At 42.0% G+C, this 26,600-nt stretch overlaps 1 long non-coding RNA gene across 4 annotated transcripts in view; it reads right to left on the bottom strand.

The window, feature by feature from the left end:
• The window catches only part of LOC308475335, a 106,994-nt gene that overhangs the window by 6,417 nt on the left and 73,977 nt on the right, over positions 1 to 26,600 (bottom strand). For 3 of the 4 annotated variants that reach the window (XR_013985117.1, XR_013985118.1, XR_013985120.1), the window contains one exon: positions 11,453 to 11,526. This is a non-coding gene — a long non-coding RNA (uncharacterized lncRNA). Of the gene's footprint in view, positions 1 to 5,159; positions 5,614 to 11,452; positions 11,527 to 26,600 lie in introns of those variants that run through there. The other variant, XR_013985119.1, reaches the window with a different exon arrangement.

The raw sequence follows: 26,600 nt of genomic DNA on the forward strand, positions 1-26,600 counted from the left end.
ATTCTGCTTGAGATACCTGGTGACGGAGCACAATACGTGCTCTGCCAATAGGGATTCTAGATGCCTTTCTGCCCAAGACAGAAGAATGGTGGCCTCCTGCATGAGGGCCTGGGATCTGGCCCTCCATGCGTATATATGATTTGGTAGACAGGTTGTCTGAATGCATCAGCACGTTTTCCCTCCACCAACCTCTTGAAGCAGAGGAGGGCCAGTCTGACTGCTCTGAGCTCCAACCAGTTTATCAGTTGGTATGCTTCCTCCTTGGGCCAGGTCTCTTGGGCATAATGATCACCTGTGTGTGCTCCCCAACCCGAAAGACTCGCGTCCGTGGTTATCTGGACCTGTGGCTGCTCCCTGAAAGAGTGCCCCTTTTCTAAAACTGGGGAAAGCCACCACTCTAGGGACCTCCTGGTCTCCCTGCTCAACTGCAGCCTTACATGCCTCCGCTGTATGATGTCCATCTGATAGGGATGGCAAGCCCACTGCAGGGGTCTGGCATGAAATTGCGCCCATGGCACACAGGTCATGGAGGTGATCATGTGCCCCTGCAGTTTGGCCAGCTGGAAGGTGTCTGCCCTCTTTGCCCCCAGGACCTATCGGACCGAGGTCCGAATCTTGTCCACACACTCTGAGGAGAGGCTCACCAAGCCCTCCTTGGTGTCTTTCAAGCTCCCTAGGGCAACATGACCTGCACTGGAAACAGCTTACTTTTCTCCATGTTCACTAAGAATCTGTGCTGCTGCATGCAGTCTAGGGTCTCTGCTACATCGCTCCTGGCTTGATGGAGTGAGTCTGCCCTGATCAGAATATCTCCCAAGTAGGGGAAAAGATGAATGGCCTTCTTCTGTAGATGGACCACCACAGTTATCAACACCTTTGAAAACATTCTCGGACTTTGGGCCAAACCAAAAGCCAAACAGGTGTACTGATAATTATTTTTCTGGTATGCAAAATGCAGAAACTGGTTATGTGCTGGGTAAACTAGGCTGTGGAGGTAAGCATCCATCAGGTCTAGGGAAGCCATGAAGTCTCCAGGCCTGAAACCCTTTAGAATGGCCTTCAAGGTTTCCATTCTGAATTTATTTCAGAGATCTAGAATGGCCCTTCATTTTCCTGATTGCTTTGGGACCATAAAGAGACTAGAGTAGCAGCCAGATCCCCGCTGTGGTTTTGGCACAGGCTCTATCGCTCTGATCTCCAGCAGATGCTGGATTGCTTGAAGCATAGGGAGGTGTTTCTGTGTTTTTTGGAGCATGGGGAGGAAATGAATTTGGCGGGGGTGGGACTGGTCAAACTCTATCTTGTAACTCTCCTGGATAATGCTAAGCACCCACTGATCTGTGATAGAGGCTTCCTGCTGCCGCCGCCTCTTGCCTGTTGGAATTGATTTATTGGTTTGGCGTGACCCCCGCTAATTGATTTACGATCCACAATTAGCTCTTTATGCCCGGCGCGCTTCCTCCGAGCTGCGCCACTCAGCTCCGTCTTCAGTAGCTCTCCAGTCACGCCTCAGCAGAGTTGAACACAGCGGTGAAACTGTCACGTAGCTTCCACTTAGCTTCCGACAAACACACAGAGAGACCAGGTTTGTCTAATATCAGTTCTTTATTCCGACTTTCCCCAGGAATCTCCTGGGCTCACAGCAGCCATGACAAACTGCCACCTCTTCCCTCAGAGAACAGAGAGGAACAGAGCGTAACTCCTCCCAGCTTCGAAAGCTGACGTCAGAATGTTGAGGCATCATGGGAACTTCTTAACCTGTTAAGTTCCAAACCCAACACCCCCTCTTGCCGAACCATTCTGACAAGACCTTTTTGAGTTCAACACCTTTCCCTTTGCCTTGTGCCCCTTCCCGGCATCTTTCCCAGGCACCTGTTGAACCCCTTCAACATTCCCAGAATCACACTGTGCGACACTTTTTCACGCACTTGTGACCTGATACCCTACTGACCCATTTGGGCCAGCAGTTGTGTCTTCTCCGTCAGATCCTTCCCCCTCTGACTTGACACCCTGTTTGTGAGCTTTCTCCATTACGCTAACCGGAGATGAAGCCTCACACCTGGACACTCCTTTCACAACCTTTGGAGATGCCCAAACCTGCCCTGAACCCTGATCTTGGACCTGGTCCCCATCACCGGGTTCTGAACCCTGATCTTGGACCTGGTCCCCATCACCGGGATCAGCCTCTGCCTCCCTTTCCTCCTCAGAATCAGACAGACATTCTGAGAGAAAAATCAGGACTATCCCTGAGTCTTGAACACCCACCCTGTTCACAGAACTCAGCCTGCTTACTGACCAGCAGCTTGGTTTGATCACCCTCTGGGTATGCAAACCTCCACCCATTGGTTGCAGGATCATATCCACAGAAGATCATGTCCTGAACCTTTGGACCACCTGCCTCAAAGAGCTCAAAGGGCTCTTTGGCTACCCTCCCAAACCCGGGAAAACCATGTACCTGTGCACCCTTGCATGCCCTGCACCCTAGGGACCTCCCACATTTCCGGAGCTTGTACCCTTTTGTGCACCTGTGCAGCTTTTGCACATGACTGGGAACCTTAGCACACTGCGCCTGTGCCTTTCCAGCATTCCCACCACCCTCCAGAGGTGACTCCAGAACAAAGAGATTGTTCTGCCCCCTTTTCACGTTGGCCACTTGTTTCCCCCCAACGTAGACCTCTAGCTCCTCCTGTAAAGGAGAAAAAAAACATGTTAGCCACACCAGAAACCGACTTTCTCATTCCGTCTGCTAACATCACAGTTGTGTCCTGTTGAAAACAGCCCTGCAGTTCCGCATTTCGCCAGCAGGCTTGCTTAGCAGGTGCTGACCAACAGCAGTATCCAACACCCAGCGCGTCACCGTGTCCTGGCTGGAGTTGTTCTTCACAGTTGCCATAGAAGCAGTGATAAGAAAACAACCCTCCCCAGCGTCTGAACCACGTCTTTCCCTTGCGTTCCCACGCTGGCCTCCTCTCCGAGACTGATTCCCATGAGAACTCAGCTGGTTGACCTTGGGACCTTCCTGCCCAGCTGTCTCCGCTCTCCATGGGCAGCAACGACGAACTCCAGTGGAAAAACACTGCCCGGGGCTCCTCCCAGCTGGCTTGGCCCTCCTTTTCCGGAAAAGCACTCCTTGCCAGCTCCGCCCCCTCTGGCCCGGCTCCCACTGCGGCTTTCTGGGAACCTGCTTTGTTGACATTCCACTCCAGCACGCACAGTGGACAAGCCTTTACACTTGCCTTTGGAATCCTTCGCCCCCCCGATCTGCTCACTAGCACTCCTTGAGGCTAAAGCATCAGGAACAGGGGCTGCAGCCATCTCTAGGCTTTTCTCAATACTTCTCCAGGGCTCTGGCCTCCTGCTGAAGCTTCACAGCACATCCCAGCAGCACATTCCCAGACAGCCCTTGCTCAACTTCTTAGAGTGAGCTGTTCAAACGCAATGTCCTCCAAGACCTGGCTGCCTGCCATCGTCTTCCGTTCTCCCAAGGGGCCCCAAGCTGTACTCACAGATCACAAGCTCCTCCGGCACCCATCCGTGGAGAAACGATTTTCCAGCTGCTCTCAGCTCCCAGCACTCAGCTCTCAGCACAGGCAAACACTTTGCGTCTTTCAGCTGCTCTGAGCTCCGCAGCTCTCCTTTGCCTCTTAACACCAGGCAAAAACTCCTGCCAGCGACTTCAAACGCATTCCGGCACTTCAAAGCGTTCCTGTGACAGTTTTTACGATCGGTGATTAAGGGTCCATAACCTGTTGGAATTGATTTATTGGTTTGGCGTGACCCCCGCTAATTGATTTACGATCCACAATTAGCTCTTTATGCCCGGCGCGCTTCCTCCGAGCTGCGCCACTCAGCTCCGTCTTCAGTAGCTCTCCAGTCACGCCTCAGCAGAGTTGAACACAGCGGTGAAACTGTCACGTAGCTTCCACTTAGCTTCCGACAAACACACAGAGAGACCAGGTTTGTCTAATATCAGTTCTTTATTCCGACTTTCCCCAGGAATCTCCTGGGCTCACAGCAGCCATGACAAACTGCCACCTCTTCCCTCAGAGAACAGAGAGGAACAGAGCGTAACTCCTCCCAGCTTCGAAAGCTGACGTCAGAATGTTGAGGCATCATGGGAACTTCTTAACCTGTTAAGTTCCAAACCCAACATTGCCTCCCCTGTAATTGCTGCCTTGAGGCTGCTTGAGGGAGCTCTGGCTACATGAGGATCTATTTGGGAAACGCTGCCCTCCCCAGGAGGGTTTGTAGCTCTTGAAATCTCTAGCGCTGAATAAGCCCCCGTTGGAACGAAAGGAAGAATAATTTCCCTTCCCTTCCTGTGCACTGCCACGACTGCTGCCATGGCCCTTGCTGCAAATTGCAAGGCATCCGGCTGGACATGGACAAACCCTGGTGGGACCTCTGAAAAGCCTGAGCCCAGATGCAGACTGCCCTGGCCATGAAGGAAGCTGCAGCTGAGACCTTAATGGCTAGTGTGACCTGTATAACAGAACCTCTGCCCTTTTGTACTCCGGGTTCCTGGGGTAATCCTGCCCATCTCTGGAAACCATGAATCCATGAGTAAGGGAACATATGGGGGGGGGGGGGGCATCTCAGAAATCCCACTCTATACTTATCAAATGCATATACAGTGGTACCACAGGTTACATATGCTTCAGGTTACATACACTTCAGGTTACAGACTCTGCTAACCCAGAAATAGGGCTTCAGGTTAAGAACTTTGCTTCAGGATGGGAACAGAAATCGTGCTCCGGCGGCGCAGCAGCAGCAGGAGGCCCCATTAGCTAAAGTGGTGCTTCAAGTTAAGAACAGTTTCAGGTTAAGAACAGATCTCTAGAACGAATTAAGTACTTAACCCGAGGTACCACTGTAGCCGCATTATGAGAGAGCGTGTTGCCTTGGAAGCCCCAGGTGCCTGCCATTCCTGCAAGATGCTCTCCTTAAACTCTACTGGAAAGGGGAAAGCCCTCTTGGGGGCCTTGCGCTTGGGAAAGCTCTTGGAGGCATTGCTGGCTGCCTGGGGTTGCTCCTTGGCTTGCTGGGCTTCCTCAGGGAGACTGACTGCCTTCACAGCCTTTCCCAAGAGCTGCTTGATGTCTGGGCTCATAAAGAGTCGGGGGGATGCTCCCCCTCCTCCTCATCTGGGGAAAGCTCACCGTCATCCCTGTCTGAAGAGGTGGATGTAAGCCTGGATGATGAAGGGGTTGAGGGCATGAGGCATCCTCTGAACTGGCTGCCCATGGGGAAAGGGAAGGTTCAGTTCTCCTGTAGGCCCTTCTGCCAAGGCCCCTTTCTCCCCTGCTCAGCATCCAGCATCACTTGTGCTGGGGCCCCTGCCTCCTCCTAGCCACTATGAGGGGACAAGGGGCTGCTCCAAGAAGAGTAGTATTCTGAGGAGGAAGGGATCAGCTCTCCTCCTCCTGGCATCCTGCCAGTTCCCAGCCTTGCTTGAACCATGAGTGCTTTCCCGAGGCCCACCCCACAGTGCTGCCCTTGGCTGAAGGGACCGTGATGGGTCTGTGGCAAGTGGGGATGGGGGTGGAGCGTGGAAGCCGCAGGTAGGCCCAAAGCCTGTCCTAGCCAGGCAATCCACTCAGGGGTAACTGGAGGCCCAACCTCCAGAATTGCTGGAGCTGCTGGATCAGGCCTTTGCACGTCGCCCAAAACTTCCTCAGCCTGGGCTGCTGCTAAATTCAAGGGAATTCCAGGCTCCTTTGCGCAGGCAGCTTGGGTTCCCACAGATCCCGCTGATGAATCCAGAGAAAGCTCCATCTCACAGAAAAGAAAGTCTCTTCCTGAGAAGGAAAACCCCTTCTGCTCGGTTTCAGTCCTTTCCTAGCCTTCCTTCCCAAGTCCGGAGGCCTCCAAAGATTGTAGGCCCAAAGGGAGGCCTAGTCAAAAGTAGATCCAAGAGAAGAAAATCCTGGTATGGATAATAGAAGGGAGCTGAAAGAGTGGATCCAAGAAATGAAGATAAAGAAAGAACAAAGGAAAGAAAAATCCCTTCCAAGATGGCATTTCCACCTTTTTCTTTTACCAGGCCTAGAGCAGGTAAGAGACCTCCTACCAGTGGTGAAGGCAGGAAATGGAACTGTAGCAAGAGGCTTGTCTCTTGTAGCAATGATGCAGAAGACAGACTCAGAATTCAAAATGACCTTAACAAATTGAAGAACTGGGCCAAAACAAAATGAATTTCAGTAGGGACAAATGTAAGGTTCTACACTTTAAGCAGGAATAACCAGCTGCAAAAATCTAAGATGGAGGACACCGGGCTTGCCAGTAGTACATGTGAAACAGATCTAGAGGTCTTAGTAGACCACAAGCTTAACATGAGTCAGCAGTGTGGTACATCAACAGAAAAGCTCATACTATTCTAGGCTGCATCAACAGAAGCAGAGTGTCCCAAATCAAAGGAAGTAATAGTACAGTACTGCTCTATTCTGGCTTGTGAGACCACACCTAGAGTACCGTGTCCAGTTCTAGAGCCACAATTTAAGAAGTATATTGACAAGCTGGAGCATGTACAGAGGGCAACCAAGATGAACAAGGGTCTGGAAACCAAGCCTTATGAGGTTGTTGGGTAAGCCTGGATAAGAGGAAACTGCGAGGAGGTATGATAGCCAACTTCCAATATCTAAAAGGCTGTCACATGGAATATGGAGTAAGCTTATTTTCTCCTGCTCCAAAGGTTAGGACCCAAATCATAGCTAGGACCCTAACCAATGGACTCTCTCGGAAGGTGGTAAATAAGACACTCCTTTCTTGGGAGGTTAAAAGCAGAGGTTACATGGCCATCTGTCATGGATGCTTTAGTTGAGATTCCTACATTGCAGGGGGTTGAATAACCCTAGGGGTCCCTTCCAACTCTACAATTTTGTGATTCTATGGTATCCTGTCTGCCTTTAATCGTGGAACTCCAGGCAACATACATGTGTCCAGGCTCTCACCCATCCAGACACTGACCAAATCCAGACATGCACGGATTCAGCAAGGTGGTAGCCTCATGCGCCTTCAGACCATACCCCATATTTATAGACGTTTGCACAAAACTGTTATCAAACCAGATGGACAGGGTATACATAATAAAATTATTATTATTAAACAGGAGTGGTCAGAAAAATAATGATTTTGACATTTCAATTTATTTTCTGCTTTTACCAATTCCCAAATGTTAACATACACTTAACCCTTTCTGATAAAGTATAATGCATTTCATGTGCAAATTTGCCTATACAACTGCCTACAATGAACAGTAAAAATTTTAAATCAAAGAAATTACTGTTTGGACATTGCTAAACTGGCTTCCACAGAATGACTGTTAAGCCTCATCTTCTTTTATGCCATGTCATTACCTATTCTAACCAAAATCACATAATATTCTAAAAGGGTGACTTAGCTTTTACCGCATTCTCTCATCTCAAGTTAGCTTCCTTCTGCCTTATATATAATATCTGAACAGTTTATGTGCCATAAGAAAATTCCTAACTGAATTTAAATGTCTCTCTCTCTCTCTCTCTCTCTCTCACACACACACACACACAATTTTTGCTGCGCAATTGCATATTAAATCATTGTGATTGTATAGGAAGCTTTTAAGCAGCAATGTCAGAAAATCAGCCATTGCCTGGTATCTCTCTACCGGCACAAAAAAGGTGTCATGTACTAAAAGAAAGCGCAAACATGAAATCACATAGGCAAAAGACGTGGAATAACACAAGGCTAATAACTCCACCCTCCCAGCAGCAAGCTGTTTAGCTAATGCGCCCAAATCCTAGCAAGTCAGATTTAACAACCTGTTTATTTCAAGCAAAACCTGTTGCAGCAATGCAGAATTCCTCCCCCACCCCATCCCCCGAGGAGAAGCACAAACACACAGAGAGAGCCTCAGTCAGCAGAAACTGAAACGGCGCTATGACACGCAGCCAACGAAGCGACCGGAATCACGACATTTTCATCAATACTGGAGACAACGATCAAGAGGCCCCTAAAGCAAGCAATCTTCTCCGCCTTCGGACATTCTTGGGCACTTAATCGGCCGCTGCATATCCCGAGACACCCATAATTTGGACGAGCTCCGCATTTGCATTCGGATCGGTGAAAATCGGGCTTTTGCCGGAGATAAAAAATCCCTCTGCAGCATCCCTGAAATCGGCCATTACAGGAAGAAGCCGGAGCGGGTTTTACGACATCTCCCAGCATCCTTACTGCCTACAATTCCCACACTGCACATGCCCAGCAACTCCAGAGTTAACCCCTTGGTTGCCCAGAGGCAACAACTTTGTGTCATCGGGCTCGACTCTTGTTTCCTCGACTTTCCCTTCACATCCCTGTTCACACAATATAGGCAACACACGCGACGCGTTAAAAACACTCAGTGTCAAGAGAAAGTGAAAAGGGGAGACCACACGCGGAGAGCTTCTAAAGGAGGGGCCTGGAATTTTTTTTTTTAGCATAAGAATATTCTTTTAAAATTCTCGAGAACAGTAACAAATCTGCATCTGCAGTCATCCTCAGGTGTTTACTATAAAACGTTTTCGGTTTTAAGTCTACTGTTCTTTGTTTTCCTGCACGCTTCTAGAGACTACAGTTTCTTTTTATCAATAATAATCATTATTTTTGCTTTGTACCTCAGACAGCAGGTGGAATTTATTCTCCCATCTGAGTACCTCTTTTTTTAAAAAAATGAATTCACTATTTGTTCTTAAAATCACCAGGTCTCTTCCCAAGATCTCAGAATACATATAGACATACAGATAGATAAACCGATAAGAAAAATAAAGCAGATTTAGAAAACCCTTGCTATTCTACTTTTCTCCTTACAAATATGCATTCAGGTATATATCAGTATTACTATACTACGCTCCTGCTTTTCAGTTCCTTCAGTCTTTCAAGAGCCAACAAACTACATCTATAAACAAAACCAACCACAATTTAAAACAGATTAAACAGTATCTAATTTGAAAGAGGAAAACAAAGCCTCATGGCAAGCCTTCCTAGACTTAACTGAAATGGGCATTGTGTGTACACACTTCTTACTATTTATTATTAATTGCATTTGAAATAACTGCTCTCAAAAATAATTGCCAAAGAAAAATCAGTCTAATTATTCTAATTTGTACTGCCATGTTAATTGTTACATGGCTAGGAATTCTAGAGACCATCTGCTTCCCAGACAACACAGAAACCTAGCTGGTGCTACAACCCCTAAAAGAAATCCAAATCTCTCAGAAATCTGTTACACATAATAAAAAAAAACAGACAAAATATGGTCACTTACAGTCATGTTGTAATCCCTCCCCCCCTTTATAATTTATTTTAGAGGTCATGCTTCTTTCAATGAAGCTGACCTATAACGTACTCCCACACATTTTTACGAAGTTTAATTCCCAACAAAATATTTTGAACATTAAAGCGGTTTTCAAAGTGATACCTGGCTAAAACAACGACAGAAAAAACTTCCCTTTGTGACTCTACAGACACACTTTGTATATCTCCCAAGCCAATACAAGCCAAAGTCATTTCAAATAATACCCATACGCTTATTTATAATTTATTTCTTGGTGCATTGATTTTTGCTAGTTTTTCACCCCCAAAAATTCTACAGGAATCTCAACTCTTTAACAGCCAGCACTACATAATTGTCCATCAACATTTCCATTGAAAAACCAAATCCTTCAACAGTCAGGCGTGCAGAGCTCTACCTTTTTCATTTACAAACAAGCCACAATCATTTTACAAGCATTTTAATACATAGATTAAAGCCACAACGGACAACATGGGACAAAGACTGTGTGAACAGGAACATGAAATATAACAGGCCTCCCCTTATAACCCATATTTAACTATAGAACTGCTCAGCTGTATATATTTATCTGTCTCAAAGAAAAGATGGACAGTTTATGTAGTTTGCACTATTTGAATTAAAGTTTATAAAGCTGGCCTGTTAAAAAGGCCTTCTTTTTTGGATTTCAATTAATTTTTACATTTTTGTCTTATTAATATTATTTCTCTATTTCAAGTCAATGAAGAATTTCAGAGTAACATTATTAAGTAATTTTAACCCTGGTACAGAAAGCTTTATTTAATAATAAAAGTTGCATGAGTAATGGAATGTTGACTTATTGCATACATTTCTAGATATTAACAAAAGCACTTGAGGAAAAATACGCCTCAGGTGCTTTAAAATATTGACAATTTTTCTAGCAATAGATTAAATCTGAAATTAAGAAGTAGAAATATTTTGACAGGATCCAACCATACCATTTCATAATGGTATATGTCTTTCTGGCTTCAAGCAGAACTATTTCTCTGTCTCCTCACAAAGGCAAAACACACACACACACAAACTGTAAACCTTCATTACTTTTTTTTTTATAGGTATTTTTTTATCATAGGGAACTGCATACAGAATCACTTTTCTGCAGCTTTCAGTCAGTGTGCAATTATTTTACCAAAAGGTAAGAAGGCTTTGCTTTTGCCTTTAAAAGATTTCACAATAGCATGGAGTTTTTACTGTCCTAAACCTTTGTTGTTGTTTTTAAACATTACCATGAACATCAAATTTTAGTAACCAGAATTTAATAATACGTAATCAAAGTGAAATATACAACTGATTTGGAGCAGCATACCTTACACTTTTAACAGGCCTTATCCCACAATTTTTGCTATTACATGAAATTATCTAAGGTACAGATTAGGTCAGGAAAATAATACCCCCAATGCCGTCCCCCTCACTCCACCCTGCCACCACACACAGCTCTTTATGTCCTCTAAATCACATAACTTTTTAAAATTGACAATTTGATCTTAAGAAACACCATTGCAACCAAAGCCAGTAAACCCAAAATTTTCTTACACAACAGCCTATTTTTAATTAACTAGCCTTTTTAAAAAATCGTACTTTGGGGCTCAATCCACTGGGAGCTTTCCAAGCACATGTCCAAAGAAAAGAATGACATTTGCAGAAAAGGCCTTCTACGACTACCATTTCAGCAGGGGTTGTATGGCAAATGTATCTTGTGGGACAGTGCTTCTTATCAAGACAGACTGCTTTATTTTTAAAATGTTTACCAAATCACTCTGGTTGAGAAATACTGTTTTTAGAATTCTTGCATAACCAAAATAAAACCACCTTTCACCTGGAACTGTGTTTTTGCATTTTCTCATATGGATCTGTCTCACATACATACTGAGCATTACATACTGAATGTTACGTTATTCTTAGGCTTTTCATGGGGTAACTCAATGTCTGCTTAACCATCCTTTCACACTTTGCTAGATGCTAGAACAACCTTAACTCGCTTTTTTCTGTATACAATACCTTACACAAAAATAACAGTCAGGGTTTATGTGGTTTATTAGTCTAAAGGCCAAATAATATATTATGGAACTATGGTGTAACTATTTTCTTATTCCATCAAAAAAATTAGGTAATAAACCAATGCCTTACCAGTAAAAGGGGGCTCATTTCTTTAATCCATCACTGGCATTTGCTGAAAGGATTTCCCAACAGTCTCTGTAAAACTAAAGAGAGAGAAAAATAAATCTACCAGACAATCAGTTGCAATTACAAAAACTACTTTTTGTATTTTTAAAAACAGTCAGGACCCTTGAACTACAAAAGTTTGTATTACTATACCTGAAATATATATTTTTTGAAATGTGGGGCCTATGTTCTTCATCACTATAACCTGTGGGGGGGGGGTTTGTTTAAACTATATATACACTGCACTTTCCTCCTTCTTTGAAAAATAGAAAAATTGAAATCCTATATAATCTTTGTGCCTGGAAAATAAAAATAATATGAGTTGTAAGTAGTGGTTTGTTTTGAGGGAAGAGGAAATTGGAAGATACTGCTCCTTATTGCCTCTCCTATATCCTATTATAAGCATTCATTTCAAAATAAAACAGTTTTACTCTTATTTTTCCCTTGGTTTATAATACTGTATATGTTATACAATAATACTGCTTGAATGCTTATATATATAGTACATAATTTGTTCCTGCAAGGTGTTCGCATTTTTTCTTGTACCCCTTTTTTGTCCGCAAGGTATTTCACAAATACAATAACTGCAGATCCACTATTTTCATGATTTGTTCATTTTTAATTTTTTTCCCCATTCACCATCTCAAACACATCCATTATTAAGGCAATGAATGTGCACTGTATCCAGAATGAGACCCTTTAAAGGCTTTCATTTTATAGAGAATAAGTGGCATCCTTTTTAGTTTTCAAATGGAAAACTTAGGATGTAAGCTAAACCAGTTACTTGAAATCACTTTTTTCGGACTTTAATTTTCCAGAATTAATGTTGGTATAAATGTTGCCTAACACCCGCCCTTCCAATGGAGTTTCAGCTCCGTCGAACTGTTGCAATTCACATGCTCCTCCCTGATTTCGAAGGTGATCTCAAAGGTAGTGAGAACGAAGGAAACAGTTGGACATAACACTAACTAGGAAACACTTCCCATCAGTTTTTTGTTTCTACTTTTGCTGTGTATACTTTGGGCTAGTTATTAGCATTTTATATATAAAAACTATTTCCTGCCTAATTTTATTTTGTATCCTTAACTCGTCCTATGAAGAAAAAACCAGAATGAATGAAGTGCTCACAGATTTTGTACAATATCTCAGGTGGGGGGGCGGTGTTTAATAGGAAAATTGTAACCCTTGAAAATTTATTCAATATGTATCCCTTGATTCAAAACAACAAACCAACACAATTTCTGTAACGACCTGTTGGTCTACAAAAACTTATCTATTGGCACAAAACAAGCATAGACTCCAATAATGCACTCCCCCCCCCCGATTTATGTTATTGTATACAGCAGAAATTTGGGGTACAGCCATTTCCTAGAAGCAGCAGACTAAGAATAACTGAAAATGCCTTTTGAAGATTATAGCATGGTGCTCAAGAGCCTGACGTTTTATAGAAACCTCTTTGCTTGGGACTCCTACTAACACTTTTCAGGCTTCTTAAAAACATAGAGGATTTTGAAAATCTGCTCTAATACCTGCAAAGTATTTTGTTTTCTCCATCTTAAGTCTGTGAGAGTACCTGCATTGGTTTCACTTTTGCTCCTGCCACTTTTGTCCTTGTTCCTTAGTGGCCCAGAGTCTCTTAGGGCTTTGTGGGGTGGGGTAGGGTGTTCACCTACTCTTACAGGTGCACACTTTAAAAATAAATTATTCTAAAGATATAAATGATGCTGATACATGTATATAATGGCATTTTATGGGCCGCTCACTAATATAGTTAACTGGGTAGCTCACAAATATGAAACCATAAAATACAATATGTAAAATAGCATAAAAAGAATCAGAGCATTAAAAATCCAGTTTTTAAGAAAACATAATTTTGGGGATGAGGGGAGCTTAAAGAAATTGAAAGAATAGTTACGTCATGTAAATCTAAAGCTATTGCATGTACACCTAAACTGAAGGGCATGTTTCATAACTAAAATCCAGTGACAGTTACCAAATATCACTTTAAATATATCCACTTTACCCATTATACAATTGAATATTGCTTTTAAAATAGTGTCCTAGCCTTTTACTATTCTGACTGTAATAAAATATTTTTAGGATTCTATGAAAATTAATAAATGCAACTTCATTTTTCTGTAAACTTCTAATTCCTAATTGTCTATCCTATCTCTCACCAAGACAATGTGAAATTAGGGGAAACTGATACTATCTTTCACCACCTTATAGTTGAGCCAAATCTCTCTTTCTATAATTTAGGTAAACGGCCTCTCACGCAACCGCAATCACTTGCTTCGGCTATCAAAGAGAGAGAGAGATAACTGATATTTTTCTGTATCCCTCTTTTCCCCTCTTCCTGCTGTGTCCTTGGCCATAAAACATTCTGGGCCTCAAAATGCTTTGTAAAATATTCTGATAAATTACATGCTTACCAGACCTACGTATAGGAAGCATAGCTGTTTAAAGCACATGGTTTGAGGCTCTGGTAAACACTCATTGCCAAAACAATTCCTTAACTAACATTGCAGTCTAACCTTCCCCCCCTTGTGCTGGGCTGGGGTGTTGGTGCTTGGCTTCTGCCATCATCACTTCTCTGGTGTGGAGCTCCTCCTTCAGCCCAAACTGAACATGTGTGAGTGAGTGCTGCCAGTGGGATCTCTGGCAACAGAAGCAGGTGACAAGTCTCCAAACAGGGCATTTCAAAGAGGAGCTGAGCCAGCCTCAAATCTACTGGATCCTGAACCAGACTCACTGATGTCATATCTGGGCTCGATTGCTGTGCCAGCTTCAGGCTGACGCAGCCATTTCCCTAGCCCCTGCCTTCTCCCTTTGCCATTTTGAGTGTATCCAAGCTGGTAATACTCTAGACCCACCGAAATCTGTCGACTTCATTTATTTCAGTGAGTCTACTCTTGAGTATGAATAATCTTGGTTACCACCCTATATTTGTCTATTTACAGGTTAGTGTCCCACATGGGAACTGAATGAAGAAGAAGAAAATCCAAATTCTTCTTCTTGTTCCTACTTCAGAACCTACTTGTTCTGAACGGGCCAATTAGCTAGTTAAAAAAAAAAGTTGTCTGCCTGCCTGCATAATTTTGTGTCATAAAAACTGAACTATACCATACATTTAAAGCACTTTTAACACACATTTAAAACTCATGGCTTCCCTCAAAGAAACATTAGAACTGTAGTTTGTTAAGGGTGCTGGGAATTATAACTTGGTGAGGGATCTACCCCTGTTCCCTGGATTCTTTGGGGATGCCATGGGCTTTCAATGTATGGTATGGACCCCTAACACTGAACACCACTCAAGATTCCTGCAAACAGAGAGCTACCAACTCATCCACCCCGTTCCTTCCTGTTGCTCCTCCTCTGTCGAGGTGTCAGGTATAGGGGCTATCCTATATAGTCTCATAATTTATTTTCTGAATAACCTCTGGGAAATAGTTATTGCTTTTGTGTTCCTCTCTAGAACTGTGTGGGATAGTAATGCTGACTGGTGTATGGAGAAGGGTTTTTGATGCAGAATGGGAGCAAAAGAGAAGTCTAGCCTTTTCATTTTTTGTGCAGGTTACTTCATTTTCTCGTCAAATATCTTACTCTATGGTACTCTAATTCTAAGTAATTCTAACTAAGTCCCTCACAAAATGTAAAAGAATAGGCCCAAGTCAAACACCCAAGTACAGAAAGTAAGTATCAGAATTAAAGACAAATTCAGTTTCCTTACTTCTTGCTTTGGAAATATTTAACAGTAATAAACACCAATTTTTTAAAAAATGCCTTGGACCCAACATCTGCTGCACCTTTACAGTGACAACAATCCAGACTGTAATTTGTCTAATCAGGAGCCAGAAATAAAACACACAAGAGGTAGGAGAATAATGGGAAATTTGCTATATGGTGCAGAGTCCCAGGAAAGTTGGAACCACTTTCCTTGGTAATAAATTGCTGTTACACAGCAGTAACAGTTGTGGATTATTTATTTTTACTTTTTATTTGAGGAACTCTGGACAATTTGCAGCCACATTAAGAGAAGCAGGAAAGAAACTAAAAGTCAACTATCAAATTTTCCAGAAATATTGTATCCTATCCCTTGCTATAAAATATCTGTCCATATAGAAGAATCTTCTGTGAGACCTACGAGAGCCTAGAGCAGCCTTCCCTGACTATTCTGGCATGGGCTGATGGGAACTGTAGTCCAAAACATCTATGACAGCATCAGGTTGGGGAGGGCTGGGCTAGAGTGTTAGGCTTGGAGGTAGGAAATCACAGGCCAGTTTGCCAAACCTACTGGATGATATTGGACATGATACTATCTTTCATCCTAGTCTACGTCATGGATGGTTGTGAGGCTAAACTGTGGATTTGGGCTCTTTTTATAGGAATGATCAGTTACAAATATAAAACAATGTCTAAAGCAGAAAGGTTCGGACTCAGCCATGAATGAATTCTATAATGGGAGGGCAGAGAAGGTACATGGTAGCACTTATGGTCCTTGAAACAGTGAAGCAAGCACCTATATACTGGTAAATGTTTAAGGCAGCACATTTAGCAGGGATTAAATATAATTAAACTTTGTGTGGCATACTTCTGAATAAACACGCTTAGCATTGCATTACATGGCATCTAGGAATGATGGATAACTTTGATTCAGGTCTCATTTGCAAACCAAAACACAGCTGTCCTTCGAAATTTGTATTTATCTAAATTTTGCTATGTAGTTCACCAACCAATGTTTAGAAAAAATGCACATATTAAGGGGAAGTGTGGATAAAAATGAATACATTGGTGAAATTAACACACAAAATGCATTATAGCAGGAGGAAATTGCTTCCAAAAATGTGCGAGTTAGGCTAAACTGCATATAAAATTGTTTTGGGGGGGGTATTACACAAAAATGCTGAATTTTCACCAGGATTTTAAAAACAAGTGACATGTTGCTGTAGATATGGAAAACTGAATTTAATATTGGAAAAATGAGAAACTGAGAGCAGTGCCATAGCTACTGGGGGGGTCGGGGCTAGCTGGGGTTTTTTGCCCTGGGTGAAGCCTGTGTGTGTGTGTGTGTGTGTGTGTGTGTACAGAAATGTGCATGGGGTGTTTGCCAAACAGGGTCTTTGACCAGGGTGAAATAAAGCCTAGTTTCCGCTCTGCTGAGAGAACTGAAATTGACAGATTATGTCATCCTAAACAACAACACATTTTAACCAGGCCATAGACTATCTAACTTTCCCTGAACCTACCCAGCCCTCCAAAAGAAAGTATAAAAATATTTATACTTAATTGTGTATGCATTTAATGAACTACTTTTGCCAGGGTCTCCTCTAGTAGTGACCGCTTTAAACTCATCTCTCCAGCAAGAGATTTTAAATGACTAGACTGAAGCAGAGGGCATTTCGATTAACAGCTGAACTGGTGGTGACAGAATAACCACCACTCTCAAAGCGGGTAAGAGGGTGGGTTCTTTTTCTTACTCCTGTCCTTGTAGTTCTTTGTGTTTTGAAAATTTGAAATTTTGGTTTCAAAGGGGGCATTATTTACGGCATCTCGGGCTGACATAATTGTTGGGCCTCTTCCTGGACCCTCTCAGCAGAATGGAGGGGTGTTAGTTCCAATAAATCCAAGCTATCTCCATCCCTGCCCCATCTTTGGAATGTCCCATTTTGTGGTCTACTGTCTCTGAAATGCTAGATTTATGGGGGCTGCCAGGGCATAGATACCAGCCACCATTGGAGGGACACTTTTGTCCCATCCTAATATTCTCCAACCAGTGGATCTGGGAGTTAGGGATGCCTTGGAAGACAAATTTCACTACACCTTGGGTTCCCATGTTTTATAGAGTCTGTAATTGATTCCATGATGCATGAAGATCACTGACATCTTGAACCTGCCTAATCAGCCTTATATAGGTATTACCTGTTGAGCCTATAAAAATATTTCTGACATGTTCAAAAAGGGGATCTTCCCAAGTTTTGAACAGTTCAATTAAAAGATTCATATTTTTGATAACCTGTCTGACACTTAAATTCAAGTGCATAGTTCATGTTCCCTCCCTCACTATTCTGATTTCTTGTTGTGTGCCTTTTGATGGTTTGGTCAAGTTATTAAGGGTAAAAGGAAGGGTAGAATGAAAATGGATAGGACAGTTGATATGCTGGGTTTTTTTGTTTTTTTAACAAACAAACTCAAAAGACTGTATTGTAAAAAATGTTAACTGGAGTGCTCACAATTACCAAAAGTACTATTACAAGTCTTCTAAACGAGTAAATATAAAATATACCACTATTATACCAATATACTCTATTTTTTATTTGTGTGCTGGCAAACAAGTGGCATGAACAAGACAAGCACAACTAGATTGGGGGTGGGGGGAATTACCTGACACAAGCTGTATGAACTCAGGCACACCATTTTGAGGAAAAGCTAGCCTGTAAAATCTTATCCTTCTTAAACCTCTGTTTCCTACCACTCGTAACAATAAAGCAACAGTCTGCTTCATGTTAATATAGCATAGCACAATTTTCCAGTTGGTTGAGGAAATGAAATATTCCCCTCTTAATAACAAATTAGGAAACTCCCTGAGTAATGTTTTTAAATGTCTTAACCAAACATTTTAATAATAAACAGTTCTGTCATAAGCTAGAAAAAAGGTAAATTTACAAGCTTTAAATGCAGGACTGGATTATGACTGTTTGAGGCCCTAAGCACTTAAAAGATTTTGGTGCCCCCCTATATATCTAATTCAAAATAGAAACAATAATAAACCATAAAATATGGGACAGCCAACATGACCAAGACTTGAGCGTCAGTGGACAGAGTGGCAGCTTACCAGTTACCAAATTCTAATGTTGTATGCCCAAAATTAATGTATATCATTAATCTCTATCATTACTATTTTATTCCTATTTTTATTATTGTATCTATATATATACTTATGTATGTCTTTTATTTATTTATTGTGGGTGCCTTTTTGTAGAACCCGGTTCAGCTGCAGCATATGGTCCATGGTAAATTCGGCAATGGAAAATTTCTGTGGTGACCCCCTTCCCTTGATGCCCTAAGCACATGCTTATTTTGCTTAACAGTTAATCCAGCCCTGCTTAAATGCTTCACTGGTACCTACAAAGTGGAGTGAAGTCAATAGCCTCCACTGAAGGCCCCGACATGCACCATTAAAATAGCGTGATGTGTAACTATAACTATGTGAGCCAGGTCTGTCGACTTATGCCTCTGTTGTGACACAGGGTTCTGGAAAAAGATGAAACTGATTTTGGTAGAATTTACTTTAGTCGGTGTTCCTTAAACGCTTTTAGGCCATGAAAGTGTTATGCTGTAATGGTCTGAGGAGGAGAGTGGGGTATTACAGACTGGCTTCTGTTAGAGCCTTGAGGGGGGATTTTTACTTGAAAAAATTCTGAACCACAGTATATCTAAACTCACCTCATGGTTTTAATGATATAATGATATGAGTTCAGTAACATTGGGAACAAGGCTATCCCAAGCCAATTGCAAAATTTCACTTGTGAGATGGAACCTGCCTACCACATATATAAATATTATGTTGTTTAGCAGCAAACCAAATACATCTATATCGCCCTTCAGATGTTGTTGGACTCCATCAGCCCCAGCTAGCATATTCAGGGAAGGTGGGAGTTGTAGTCCAGCAACATTTGGAGGGCCATAGGTTAGACACCTGTACATAACATATCACAGTGTGCTCCCAGTACATACTGGGAAATGTTCTAGAGTTATCTTGGTGGTGATATGGCTCTAATGGGGTCCTCAATATTCAAAGCTACTTTGTTATCATTTGCCTGTTCCTGGCACTGTGATTTGAAATAAATGACTGGGATGCAAGTCCTATTGATCAGCAAAAATGGAACTTTGTTTCTGTGTTTGAGGACTGAATATATTTAGAAAGACAGACTTAAAGAAATAGATTAGACATTCATGATATGGGCTTGTTCAGGGTTAATTTATTTCAGCAGAACTCCTCCCCAAATAGCTATCTATCTATCTATCTATCTATCTATCTATCTATCTATCTCTACATATCTGTAGACAGATAGCTACAGATGATTGCGTCTTAGGTGCTACAAACACATAGGTGCTACAAACACATAAAATGGTGCATGCATTTCACTTTTGCATAGCTAATGTGGTGCCTCCATATGCTGTGGGTTATAACTCCCATAATCCCTGAGCTTTGACCATGTCAGCTGGGGCTGATGGGAGTCCAAAGTCCACAACATCTAGAGGACTTTCTGGTCCAGTGATGGCCAAACTTGGCCTGCCAGCTGTTTTGCGACTACAACTCCCATCATCCCTAGCTAACAGGACCAGTGGTCAGGGATGATGGGAATTGTAGTCCCAAAACAGCTGGAGGGCCAAGTTTGGCCATCACTATTAAATCTGGTCTAATCTGATTATACAGTTTTTTGCAGTTTTTGCAGTTTTATTTTGCAGTTTTTATTGGTATTGTTTTATTGCTTTCTGGGTTGTTTTTGTTTTTTGTTTTTATTGTTTTAAGGTTTTATTGTTTTAGGCTGCGAAAGAATAACATTAATTGCCATCAATGGAGGCTACTATGAGGCTTGGGATTGCTACCGTGGAGGGGTGAGGGAGGTATGGCGGTGGGGGCAGATGTTATAGGCGAAGGGGATTGAGATATGGATACGCTCATACCCCTTCCAATCTGCGCCCCATCCTCTTGACCCGTGCCCGTCTTGGCTGATTAGAGCGTGTCCAGACGAGGTGCGGGCCCTCCTGGGGGATATCATCAATTTGTCCCTTGGCACGGGGACATTCCCAGGGGAACTGAAGGAGGCAGTGGTGCGCCCGCTCTTAAAGAAAACATCATTAGATCCTTTAGATCTATCCAATTACCGCCCGGTTTCGAATCTTCCGTTCCTGGGTAAGGTGATTGAGAGAGCGGTTGCTGAACAGCTTGGTGGGTTTCTGGATGAAACATCGGCTCTGGATCCATTCCAGTCCGGCTTCCACGCTGGTCATGGGACCGAGACGGCTCTGGTCGCCCTAACAGATGATCTTCGTAGACAGCTGGATCGAGGCGGGTCGGGGCTGCTGATTCTTCTAGATCTGTCAGCAGCTTTCGACATGGTCGATCACGAACTTCTGGACCACCACCTTGCCGACGTGGGGATCCAGGGCACAGTCCTTCAATGGCTGCGCTCGTTTCTCTCTGGTCGGGGACAGAGGGTGGCGCTTGGGGGGAATTGTCATCGCGCCACTCCTCGGTGTGTGGAGTACCTCAGGGTGCGATACTCTCCCCGATGCTTTTCAACATCTTTATGCGCCCCCTCGCCCAGTTTGTTCGGAGTTTTGGGCTGGGTTGCCATCAGTATGCCGATGACACCCAACTCTATCTGTTGATGGATGGCCATCCTGACTTGGCCCCAGACACTGACCAGATGTTTGGAAGCTGTGGCTGGATGGTTACGTGGGAGCCGGTTGAAGCTAAATCCTTCGAAGACAGAGGTCCTGTGGCTGGGACGGGGCGATATGGGATTGGGGGGGCAACTCCCATCTCTTGCGGGGGCACAATTAGTGCCAGCACTGTCCGTTAAGAGTTTGGGTGTAATCTTCGACACCTCCCTTTCCATGGAGGCGCAGATTGCAGCTATAACAAAGGCGGCATTTTTCCATCTCCGCCAAGCTAAGCAGTTGGCTCCTTACCTCTCTCACCCTGACCTAGCCACTGTGATCCACGCGACGGTCACCTCCAGACTGGATTATTGTAACTCGCTCTACATGGGGCTGCCCTTGAGACTGACCCAGAAACTCCAGCGGGTGCAGAATGCTGCAGCGAGACTCCTTACGAGGTCTTCGCTGCGAGATCACATTCACCCAGTGCTACACCAGCTGCACTGGCTCCCGGTGGAGTACAGGATCAGGTTTAAGGTGCTGGTTTTAACCTTTAAAGCCCTATACGGCCTAGGACCCTCGTACCTACTGGACCGCCTCTCCTGGTATGCCCCACAGAGAAACTTACGGTCTTCAAATAAAAACATCTTGAAGGTCCCAGGCCACAGAGAAGTTAGGCTGGCCTCAACTAGAGCCAGGGCTTTTTCGGCTGTGGCTCCGATCTGGTGGAACACTCTGTCACAAGAGACCAGGGCCCCGCGGGACTTGACATCTTTCCGCAGGGCCTGCAAGACAGAGCTGTTCCACCAGGCCTTTGGCCAGGGCACAGCCTGACTCCCGCCCTCGGCAATCTTCGCGGAGCTCTGGCCCAATGGTTGCCAGTGGCCTGAATTAATTAATTTTATAATGAATGATTTTAGAGTGTTGTTTAGAGTGTTGCTATACTTTTATACTGTTTTATTGTTGTTAGCCGCCCTGAGCCCGGCTTCGGCTGGGGAGGGCGGGATATAAATAAAATTTATTATTATTATTATTATTATTATTATTATTATTATTATTACTGCCAACCACTGACCAGAGCCATGCTGGCTAGGCCTGATGGGAGTTGGACTCCATCTAGAGAGTCCCAGGTTCCTCAGCTCTGGCCTAAGGGAAATTTGGGCTTATATTTTTTGAAAACCATTCCTGAAATGGAGATAAGTATAAAAAGCAAATGCTGATATGGTGTGAAGATCTTTCATCTAAAGAGGACCTGTCCTGTTCCATGCCCAAAGAAGCTCTTGGATTCCTGGCCCATGACTACAACAGAAATTGGCTTCATAAACCTTAAGAGGCAGGAGTAACTTAAATTTATTTTCCCCTCAATTTCCCCCTTAAGGCGTGTTTATGTAATCAGGAGCTTATCATATTACAATCTGAGCATATCCTACAACCCTGCCTGTAAGTTTATACAGTATGTACATCATTCCTAGTTCATTCGAAACCAAATATTAAACATTTTTAACCTTTGCTGTTGAAAAATCATTCTTAAAATTGTTTGGGTTGATTTATATAGACTCCAGTAAATATTGACATTTTGTCAAGGAGTTATACACAAGGTGAATTTTAATGAATTATTTTATTATTTATATTTTTTCCTTATTCAAAAAGGCTTTTAATTTGTCCTAGAAACAATAACACAAGGGCTATTATATTATTCTTTGCTTCCTTGCAATATGATAGCATGGTGCTATAACAGAACATGCAAGTTGCTCTTTTTAAATTGGTAAAGAGTAAGGCCCAGATATTGAGACAGTACTTCAGATACATTTACAAATGTTTCCAGCTTATGTAAGCTTAAGTGATCACCAAGGCAGCGTTTGATAATATAAAGTGCTAGAATGTCGTTATATAAGTCATAAAGTCCCTTCTACAGAATGTTTTGTTTTTCACATGGATTTAATAACAATTAAGATTTCAGTAACAGAGTATCAATGCTACAACATAGATTTGTAGAAATTAATATTTCATGGATATATGATAAAATGTTTGTAAGCAGTCTATTTTTTCTTCCTTGCTAATTAATCTGTGACAGTGTATATGTGTTCTAATCCTGGATAAATATATACTTTAAAATAGGATATAATTTTCAGAAACTAGACAATAAAATGGATTTGGGGTGTTTGGGGTGTTTGCATGTTTGGTTGTCATGTTAAGAGTTGCCTTGTAGATTTAATATATTATATAGCATAATACAAGATTTCTATGTAGATCAACAAACAATCATGGTTTAAATTACACTGTTTGAAAATTGTTTCAATTTACCTTACAAATGTATTATACGAGAGAATCTTATTAGTAGGCAGCCAGAAATTAAGCACGTTTACTTAGAAACAAGATTAATTTGTGTTCTTGACTACTGTTTTAAAAAATCTATATACATTTTTAAAAAGGCATGAGCCTTTTTACAACTATAGTTTACAACTATAGTTTACATTTAAAAAAAAAAATCAAGACCCCTTGAAATATTTGCAAAAGAGCATTTACAGAAAATTCCTTTAACTAATGCCAACACTGAAATCAAATGTATTTTTGGTAATTTTCATTGTTCACATTTTCAATTCTGATTCTCATATTAGCTTTTAAAAAAGGTAAGTCAATGAATCAGTTTGGAATATTTGCAGCAGATACAGATACACCTGCTATTCGAGCTACAAACTGGATAACTGCCAAATTTTAAAGATTTCCTCCCAAAAAACAATCCTCAATATATAATTAAATATACTAAGGGTATTTAATTATTAGGTGTAACATTTTAGAAATTGTAAGTTTTAACATTTACCATATATATAAATTAAGGAAATTGATATAAATGTTATTTGAATTTTCAAGTGATTTTTCATAGATGGAGAGACAATATTCCTACATATGTACAACTCTATCTATCTATCTATAGATGCACATGCCTTTTTTTGGGGGGGGGGAATCTTTTAATTAGCCATATGAACTTAAAATATATAACCTTATAACATATGAGTTGATTATTAATGCTTTATAGGAGCCAGTCCTGCAATATGTTTTTAGTTGCATATATAGGTGTATGTATTTTAAAAAAATTAAGGAACTATCAACAGTGGGGGTTTTTCTTTAGAACCTTTTGTTTATTTTTTAAAGAACGTTCTTCCTAGTTAAATGCTGAAGTAAACTAGAACTCTATAAAGTTACCTAGGAAAAGAGTTCTTTTATTGCTTGTTGCTGGAAATTTTCCTTGTTTTTTAAAAAACAAACAGACAATTTGTTTTGAAAATACTAGCATATTTTATTGTATTCATCGGGACTTATTCTCAGGAAAGTAAGCATAGGGCTTGCAGCCTTACACCACAGTCCTGTTTATGTCTGTTCAAAAAAATAAATCTTGTTAAGTTCAGTTAAGTACTCCCTTCAGAGAACTTTGTCTGGAAAGGTGGTCTACAAATATAAAGAATAAATACATTTAAATAAAAAGTGGGTATAGGATTGCAATCTAACAATGCAATCCTATACATGTTTACGCAGAAGTAAACACTACTCAGAGTTCACTGGGACTTACTCTCAGGTCAGTGTGTATAGAACTGCAGTCTTCGTCTGCCAAAAACAATGGCCTTCCAATCATTACACAACCAGAACAGATGAGTTATTTGGTCTTCAGTGCAATCCTATGCAAGTTCTCACAGCAAGGCCCACTGTTTCCATTTAAGGTTCCTCTCAGGAAAGTAGGCACAGGTTTGTAGCATCAGGTGCAGTTCATTCAAAAGAACTGCAGTTTAACTATTATTTACTTTTTTTAAAAAATGAACTAAGTAAAAGGAGCTATACATTAATTAATTGTAAGAAGCTTTGATACATGTAGGTCTCATTCAAGTTCAGTATTGCATCTTACTAAGCTTCTTTTAACTGTTTAAAAGTTACAAATATCTGAACAAGTTTTGCTGATCTCAACAACAAGGGTTTAACAACACTGGAAGAACCAGATGGCTCTCCCCATCGCTCAACCTTTCCTCTCTTGCAGCGTATGAAAAGGCTGCTTTTGTCTGAAGGCATAAGGAGCACGATTATTCTGAGATCTTCAGAGCTATTATGCAATGTGTATGTCCTATGGGCACTGCCAAGGCCCCCATCCCTCTCTCTATCCAATCCCCCACACTTCTCCCTTTTTCTTCTATTATTTTTGGTTTTAACCACTTAAGCATGGCCTTGTAAACTGGCACTGTGAATTGCAAAGCTTTAATGATGATTTCTCCCCCACCTCCATTGTCTGTACTTGTTACATGTTTTTCCCCCCGAATGTTTTTTTTCTAAAAGCCAATAAAAACCAGTGCATCTTTTTTCTGATGGCAACTAACTTGCTTTTAAAATTACTGTCTTTCTGTTTTCAGTACTATTCAGGGCTGTATTAAATTACTGAAAAAATATTTATGCTGCAGTAATCAAACCCCTGGTTATAAAATAAAGTTGAATAGGATTACTTTAGAGCAAAATAATCTTTTAAAACCTACCTTTAAATGCCAGTTGTTTTTAACAGAGTAGAATTTTATATCTCAAAACAGTATATATGGGCTATGTTGGAATTCTCTAAACTTTATAATTTAAGAAAATGAATGTAACACAGTTCAGATATTAATGTGGGAAATTTAAGCTTTCCAACTTTTATGTTATCTCCCTTATTCCACATTACAAAAATCTACTTGCACATGAGGCTTAAAAACATACCTGATTACTTAGGTTTGTCCTTGTCCAATTTATTTTGTCTTTAAACTAATTGCAAACTTTGTTGTTACAATCAGCAGGGAACAGCAATTTTGCATCATCTGCTTAAAACCCTGCACCCAGCCGTCACAACTAAAGCTAGGGGAGTTAAGATAAACATGTATTATGTCTGAAAGGAGGTTTCAGAACCCTACGCTTTAAAAAGATATGCAAGTAATTACTGGGTCACGATCTCCAAGGCTGATTCCGTCACTTGGACCTGTGGATAAGGAGAAACCTCTTGAGATTTCAGACTCTCAAAGCCCCAGACTCAGCTGGCTTGAGCATACCATACAAGCACACCCTCCCCCCCCCCAAAAAAACCCACCATAGCAGAGCTGGCTTACCACTTTGTTAAGCGATTTAAGTAATGCACACTACTGTCTTGGGAAGCAGGGGCATAATAGGACCATAGTCTTAGGGCTATGACTTCTAAAGCACATGACTTTGCCCAACGTATCCTAGGAACTTCACTTTGTTAAGGGTGCTGAGAATTGCAGCTCTGTCAGGTATAAACTACAGTTCCCAGGATTCCTTGGGAGAAGTCATATGCTTTAAGTGTGCTTTAAATGTATGGTGTGTATATACAGCCTTTAATTAGATAGCTGCCAGTAGATAACTGGTGGGATGAGGTGAAGCTGCCTTCACTTCGGCTTACCTGGGCAGGGCAGTGGTGGTGTTGTGGCTATGCAGATGCCCCACTGGAGCCAATCTCACACTTTGACGTATCCACACAACCCTGACTTCGTCGCAGCCCTGCCTGTACCAGGTGAGCTTCTGTAACACCAGTGCTGGGGAGGCAGCACTGCTAATTGCATCCCTGCATGGCTCTCTATTGCCAGGGATAGTCCTTCACTGCTTGAAGAACCCATGGAAGTGCAGCTCTTAACCCTAACAGCATGTTGGATTAGGAGGGGACTGTTCTAACTCCTGTATTCTTGCAAATGTGGGGTCTGTATCA

Source organism: Podarcis pityusensis (assembly GCF_964106645.2).
Source record: "Podarcis pityusensis genome assembly, chromosome: 1".
Taxonomy (NCBI): domain Eukaryota; kingdom Metazoa; phylum Chordata; class Lepidosauria; order Squamata; family Lacertidae; genus Podarcis; species Podarcis pityusensis.